General features: G+C 35.4%; 1 non-coding gene across 1 annotated transcript; it reads right to left on the bottom strand.

Moving 5' to 3' along the window:
• Positions 1 to 320: 320 nt before the first annotated feature.
• On the bottom strand, positions 321 to 423 carry LOC148091410 (U6 spliceosomal RNA). The gene has a single exon (XR_015715731.1). It is a non-coding gene; the product is annotated as a U6 spliceosomal RNA (small nuclear RNA).
• Between the last annotated feature and the right edge of the window lie 7733 nt (positions 424 to 8156).

Here is an 8156-nt window from a genome sequence, read left to right as displayed (position 1 = left end):
GATGGAACATATAGTAGTTTCATTTTTGATGTTTTGAGGAACTCCATGCTTTTTCCTATAGCAGTTGCACCATTTTTCATTCCCACCAACGATACACAGGAGTTGCAATTTCTTTGTATCTTCACTGATGCTTATTATTTCCTGGCTCTCAGCATAATTTTTTGTAGTAGCTAACCTAACGGGTGTGAGGTAATGCTTCATAGTAATTTTGACTTGCATTTCCCTAATGATAAGTAATATCGAGTATCTTTTCCTGTGTTTGTTGGCCATTTGCATACTATCTTTGGAGAAATGTCTATTCAAGTCCTTTGCCCATTTTTAAGAACAGGGAATATCATGAATTTATGTATCATCCTTACCCAGGGCCATGTTCATCGTCTCTGTATCTTTCCAATTTTAGTATACATCCTGCCAAAGCAGGCACAGACAGTTGTTTCTTAACGAGAATTTTCAGTGTTTTATATTTTTCTGTTCTCAACAAACCATCCCCCAACTACATACCTATGCCCAGTGTTTTCCTCCTTTAAACAGATAGAAGGGGATTTGTACTTATTTTTAAAACTTATTTCTTGCTCCTCTCCAGGTCATCAGCTCTTGGTCAATGGTAGTCTTTGTGTTTTCAGGGGCTTTGTTTTGTATTTGTTCATGTCCCTAGATTTGAGGGAGAGGAACATCTTAAGGTCTGGCTTAACTCTGCCACCTTAAACAACCTGATCAAGGTAGAGATGAGTAAGGAGCAATATTTCACCCTTGCATCTAAAGGGGACATAAATCTTGCTCTTTTTTTTTTTCATTTTAATCAGAAGTTCTTAATTTTTTCACCATTGATGTAAAAACCATTTATGCTTGCACTGCAACCAACATAAATCATTAACACAAAAGAATAGTAAGCAACCTTTAATCAATATTGCTGCCTTCTATGGACACTGTGAAAATGAAAGAAAACAATTTGTCATTGATCGTAAGTCTCACAAGCATTTAGCCAGGACCTCCTGTCTTTCTAGCACTTACTTCGCTCCAGCCACACTGGCCTTGTTTACGTTTTTAGGGCAAATCAAGGTCATTTCCTCCCCCAAAACTTTGCACATCTTATACTTTTCATATCTTATCCTTTTCATAATTTTATTGCATTCATTGAGGGCTTAGCTTAATATCATCTCCTTGGAGAGGCCTTTCTGAAACCTTACCCGGTGGTGCTGCCTCCTGACAGTCACTTTCTGTCATTGCATCTACTTTATTTTCTCCACAGCACAAATCGCTTTCTGAAATTATGTTATTAATTATTTACTTGCATTCTTGTTTATTGTCAGCCACCACCAGCAACCATTCAGATATATGTCCCATGACTGCTGAGGCCCAGTTTCTTTGCTTGACCTCTGTATCCTCAGTGCCTGAAACAGTGCCTGATTAATAGCATATATTTAATAAATATATGTTGAATGAATACACAGTGACAATGTCAATTAAGGGTCAGCAAATTTTTTCTGTGAAAGGCCAGATAGTAAATACTTTAGGCTTTGCCAGCCATATGGTCTCTGTTGCAACTGTTCAACTCTTCCACTGTAATGCAAAAGCAATCAAAGACAGTACAAAAACAAATAAGCATGACTGTGTTGCAATAATATTTTATTTACAGAAACAGGGGTTGTGCTTGATTTGGCCTATGGGCCATAGTGTGCGTACTGCTAGAGTAGATCATTTGTAATTAACTTCAGTGTCAGGGCACACTTGGATGTTGATTCAGATGATGGTATTTGCCAGAAAACTTGTTAGTAATAAGCGTCAAAGATAAAATTTTATTTACTTCAAATATATAGGCAATGATTAGATAAAGATTAAGAGAATATTCCATATTTTCTATATAGTATTATGGCTCTTGTTCACTCAGAGGCTTCAGTGGGAAGAGGAATATTGGCATTAAATATATGGTGTAGGTAGAAGAACACGTTTAAAATCATCTTTCATGTACAGCAGTGGTTCTTACACTTGAGTGTGCATCAGAATCACCAGGCATTGCTGGACTGTACTCACAGAGTTTCTGATCTAGTAAATCTAGGGTAGTAGCTGAGAATTTGTGTTTCTACGTAGTTCCAGGCGATGCTGCTGCTGCTGAGATATAGGCTGGAAAGTGGAGAGGAAATGCATGTTAAGATGTGTGTAAGTAAATATAGGTGACAGTAGAGGCTGTGGGAATGGTAAATAAGACAAAAACAAGAGAAAATTATCCAGAATAACACCATAAATATGGATTGAAGATAAATTGGTTGTACAGATAAGGGAAAAATAGAGCCACATAACTATAACATTGTTATCTGGGGAAACAAGGGGAATGATCAATTCATTAATTTAAAAAAGAGATCTGAGGAAGAGGTTTGAAGGAAAGAGATAAGTTCTTTTTTGTATATGCTGTTCATGGTACCTACATTCATCCAAGTGGGATTGTCTAGGAGGCTTTTGGAAATGTGGATGAAGCTCAGAAATGACTTCTTGGACCAAGCCATATACTTTTGGTAGCAGTCAGGAAATGGATGGTCATTGAATTCATGGGAAAAAGTGAAATAACTCTTAGCAGATGTGTGGGACAAGAAGAGAAGGAAATCTCAGGAAATCTAAACTAATTTCTTAAACACCTTATTAGTCTTATGATTTATTTACTTCTAGTCAGTTTCATGTATGAGTAATCACATAAAAAGTTCTTTCTGACACCGTTCTCAGTCATTATTTCCTTGCTTCCTAGATCCCTCATATAGCTCAACTTAAACAACTACCTTGAGTAAATAAGGCCTGCGTAGGAACCATTCCAAATCTCATCACTTTATTGAACTAAGAATTTTCATCATGTCTGTATCAAAAAGAAAAAAAAAGTTTTTAATTCCATCTCCTGATATTTAGGATCTAGAATCTGTCAATGTTTCCAATATAACAGGTTCTATAATAGATGGTCTCGCTTGATCCCTATATTTCTGCATCTACACTATTTGTCTTACTTAGTTTCTAAACGATTCAATGACAACCAACACATATTCAAATAATCTTTTTCAACCCTTTATCTCCAGCTCAGTAATCAATTGTTCAGTCTTACAAATGATTTCAGATAAAGTTGATCAGGTATTTTGCATTTGAACGGCACGGATGAGGAGCTATTCTGATTGCTGGGTGTGTTCTTTCGTCATTCTCCATTCAATCACCGGGCCAACACTGAGTACGGAAAAGGTCTTTGCAATGGCATTCCGGCTCTGGTATTAGTAAGGACAAATCATGCTGGCTGCTGAAACAAATGATGCAGACTCTCAGTGGCTTTAAATAATCAGGTTTGCATGTGCCTGCGTGTGCACACACAGAGCAGAGAAGGAGGAGGTAGAGCGAAGGAGAGGGAAAAGCGCAGATAGCTCTGACCTAGGAAGAGGGACGTTAGAGGGCTGGTAAAGGCTAAAAGCTGGATCCAACTGCTACTTGAACTCTAACTGCTGCTGCCAGCTTGAAGAACTACTGAGGATGTGCTTCTTACAGGAACCATAAGCCAATCAAGAAGGAGCTCATCTCTGCTTCTTCTGCCTGGTGCCCCTACTGGCACAAGTAGCAGGAAGCCAGCTTGTAGTGAAAAATGTAATTGTAGAGTCCCAGCCCCAGGATTAGAGATCATTCTAGAGGATGGGTGGATTTTGAATTGAGCAACAATAGCTTAATAAGAAGTGCCATATTTTCTGGCCTATTAATTTTACAGGTATTCTTGTATCTTGCCCCAGTTCTGGTAACTGAAAACTACTCATAGCAACTCATATTACTATGCAGAGCATTGTAATTTAAAGATTAATGATTTCTCAAATGCAATTCCATGAGCCCAGATCTCTAATTGGTAATATGATTAGAACTGTGGTTACACTAGGAGGAGGTTGTTGCATTGCTTTTGCCAACACATACATTACCCAACTCTATCTACATCCACTAGGGGTGGATTTCATAATGGGGGCTCTGATTCTGCCAGGTTATCTCCCCAGCGACAACCTTGGCTTGGAAAACCAAACACATGTGATTAATCATCATCTCATTCAAGGTTGCATCTTCTGTTTAACTTGCAATCTGCTTACCTCAGGAGCTAGCTTTGTCCAAATGTCCAATTTTCAGTTCATTCCTGAACAATGGAGTTACTCAGGGAAGTTAAATTTTCAAAAATAATTAATTTTCTGAATTTTGGCAAAGTTGATAAGTTCTGCTTAACAAGTGTTCCATTTATATTGCATTTAAAACAACTAGTTTTAAATAACAATTTTATTAAGTTACATAATTTTGTGGGTTAGGAATTTGGGCAGGGCTCAGATGAGCAGTTCTTCTGCCCCATGTATCATCATCATGAGTTACTCAGTGCTGTTTAACTGCGGTTTGGGTTTATCTGGAAGGTCCGAGATAGATTCATTCATATGGCTTTCAGCCTCTGGGCTGACCTCAAGGGAAACCTCTCCCTATCAACGGAGTTATAGGGATTTTTTTAATATTATCTCTTCAGCAGGATAATGGGAACATTTTACATGGTGGCTCAGGTCTCAAAGAGATCAAGACAGAAACTATCAGTCTTCTTAAAGGCTCAGAAATGACATAGTCACTTCTATAACCAATGCAAAGAAATATACTCTCCAAGTTGCCTATATCTTTCATAGGAGAATTTTGTAAAGGAGGCATCTGGCCACATACATGCAGGCAGAATTCATTGGATTAGCATATGCTGATGAACTGATGAATTAGTCTTTCTTAAACAAGTCAGCATTCTCAGAACCAGAAACCCAACCGAAACCAGGCTTGAAAGCATGAAGTTCTGCTTTTCTGGTGATTTCATTTCAAACAGCTGAAAAAATAAGAAGCATTGCCCATGTGCTCAGACACTTTCTCAAATAGTGGTCTAAAATTGCATCTTAATTTGGAGATTGAGAAATTGAGCACAACCATACATATGTGAAACTCCACATGGGAGCAATCCAGAGGAAAGGCTATTTAGTTCAGTCCTATGTTTAAATTTTGTGCCTTTCCCCCAACAATGCAGAGAACCTGGGATTTTTTAAAACAATAATATACTCGTGATCCAATTCGGGCTACAAAATCTTCAGTCTTTTACCTTGTAACTGAAGCATGAGCACCACCCACCCTTTAACTTGCAACAGCCTTAACTTGATCCTTGCTGCAGCTCACTAAACCTTCCTGATACATCCCCACCCTTCTTTTAAGGAGCTTATTATTATCATTATTATTACTCTGCTTTAGCAAGAGGTGGAGGAGAAGTCTTCATTATGTAAAATGTGGTATATAAAACTGTGGGGAGTGCTTCTAAAAGTAGAATGTCTGCCAAATTCTCTAGCAATGTTACCAGTGTGTAATTAAGTACTCATTTAAACTATAGTTTTGTATGTGTGAAGGGAGAGTGTGGAACTCAGAAATAGAAGTTGTTGTGGGGTAGTTTTTCTTTCTATATTTTCAAATTATATGTTAGACTCTGGTTTTGACAGCTATGACTTTTAAAGGAACAAAACTTGACTTTCAGTTCTAGTAATATGGTGGCCTAGAGGACCAGAAAACCATCTTGATGCAGAATACCTTAAATGTCCTAGATAAAATATATGATCTAGCATGAAATAAGACAATCTTCAGAGGCTAGAGACTGGGAATAAAAGCAAATTTAGAACAATACTTAGCATTGATTACAGCATATTTTCTGAAGCATCAGATTATGTCTGATGGCTTAAGCTAAGTATTGACACTGGTGCTTTTGCAGTAGGCTGAAGAGAAAGCCTGCAATGTGTGCAACGCAGATGGGTTTGATATGTGACCCAATACTAAGTTTGCATTTATGAAAGCCAATACTAACAGTAAGCTGAAGGAAAAATAATGCAGAGAGAGATAGACAAGAAAGCTGTGTGTCTCATCCTTGACTTTGAATGGGAGGTAAAGTAAGAAAAAAAATGTATAAATTGTGTATATATGTGTGTATGTATACATGCATACACATACTCAATTGCTTTAAAAAAGTCTGATCTTGTATAAGTTTAGGCAAATATATATACATATATATATAGATAGATAGATATATATAAACATATATAAACATATATATCTATCTATATATATATATATCTGTGTGATTAAAACCTTTTCAAAGACAAAAAATGTGGTTTACAGTCATTCCACATTGTTTAAATGCCTCCAAGTAAAGAGTAGAGGAATAAAAATACTCTCTGGTGAAACATAGTTTAACCCCAGGAGTCAAAGATGTTTTACAGATGGTGTTGCAAAAAGTGTGAACTTCACAGTAGCAACAACAAAAGAGAATACTTTTTAAAAATCCAATATATATAAGAAAGCCACTATGAATAGAGATTATGGTGAAAGGAAAAAACCAAATGAAAACAGATCAGATACATTCAGACAGCAGGCAGAAATATTTTATTTAAACATATTAGTAAGATTATTTAAAGATTGCATTTCATGTAGGAAGAAGAAATAAGTAATTATCAAATTAACAGGTGTATATAAGACCCAGAATAGATCTTCTAGCAATTATAGATATAGTTTTAATTTTTATTTTTTATATACATAATGTATACGTAATTGGAAAATCGATGGACAGTTACACACAGTAAAACAGAGAAGTAGCCAAGTGATATAACTTGATAATGCAACAGGCTATGGATATATAAAGAGATGGGAAAAATATATAAAAGATGCTAAGGGACACTGTTGAAGGAGAAGTCTAAAACAGACAAGTGGAGATCTAATGACCCTGAAGTAAGTTTAAAAGTATGTGTATTTTGACACTGTGTTTTCATCAGATTGCTAAATTCACTTATTAACTATAACACTATACTAAAGACTTTTTATTTTCTATATGAAAACGTATTTGCAGTTAATGGCAGTCTTCTTTCTTTGTTTCCAAACCACATGTCTTTTAATTATTCTATTTCCTTCTTTGTACTAACACAGATTTATAGTCCAGTGGTGAACAGACCATTTAAAGGAATGTTTTTGTTGGTCATTTACAGCTACTCTATGAAAAATTAAGAAAGTACTCTTTTATTTCTGGCTTTCTTGTTGATAAGTTGTAGCAGATACTCTTTGTATCTATGAGATGATCATCTATGCCCACAGGAGACGCTGATCTATATTTCTCCTCTTTTCTAATATTCTTGTCAGGTTTTACATGTCGGAGCTCCGCTGTCCTCATAGAGCCACCTAGGAAGACTTCATGTACCTGTTCGGTAGAAGTTACTACTGAGGGTACGTAAACATGGAGACTTCCATGTTGGAATGACTCAACTGTAGAATTGATTAAGTAGTTGTAGAATAAGTTAATATTTTATTTCTTCTTATATTCATTCTTACAATTTATTTTTTGGTTAATTTTCAAATGCATTGCCATGCTTCATAATATTTTTCTATCTTTTTAATATTAGTAGAATCAATATTTATGCCCTTTTTCTTCCAGCTATCAGTCTCTTTTTGTAAAAAAGTCTGTCTTGCTAAGGGTTTATGACTTTTAGTAGTCTTGGAGTCCAATCATTTGGTTTTGGTGGTCTTTTCTAGTGTTGTTCTATATTTTATTAATATTGAATTCTATATTACTTTCTTCTTTCTGTTCCATTTGCTATTCTGTTTCTATCTTTTGTAGATGATTGATTTTAAACCTTCCTTCTTTTATAATATATAAGCACATCATTAACTAGTTTCCAACTTTTTTCATATATAGTATTTTTCTTTCACTGAATTTAATGACTAAAATATTGTCTAATTTTTATCATTAGTTAATTTTTTATCCATTCGTCATTTAGAAGTGTTTAAATTTCAAATTATTTTTTTATGTCATTTTGTTATCAATTTTTAACTTGGTTTCATTTTCGTAAGATAAAATCTCAGTATATCAGTCATTTGAAATTTGCTTTGTGGTATAGATCTTAATTTTTGTAGATGTTTTATGTGCGCTTGAAAAATATATATTCTACAGTTTTGAGGTGTGGTGATTTATATGTCAGTTACATTTATTCATGTTGCTCAAAGCTAGTACATGACTTATTTTTTTGCATTTATTCAATGAGTTACTGAGACATATGTGTTAAAATCATCCACTATGTCTTCACTTGCTATGGTCAGAAGGAGGAGTGACAAAGAGCTACAGT

This window comes from Miniopterus natalensis, chromosome 15, assembly GCF_054644295.1.
Source record: "Miniopterus natalensis isolate mMinNat1 chromosome 15, mMinNat1.hap1, whole genome shotgun sequence".
In the NCBI taxonomy this organism is placed as follows: Eukaryota; Metazoa; Chordata; class Mammalia; order Chiroptera; family Miniopteridae; genus Miniopterus; species Miniopterus natalensis.
This window is presented reverse-complemented; position numbering and strand designations above follow the sequence as displayed.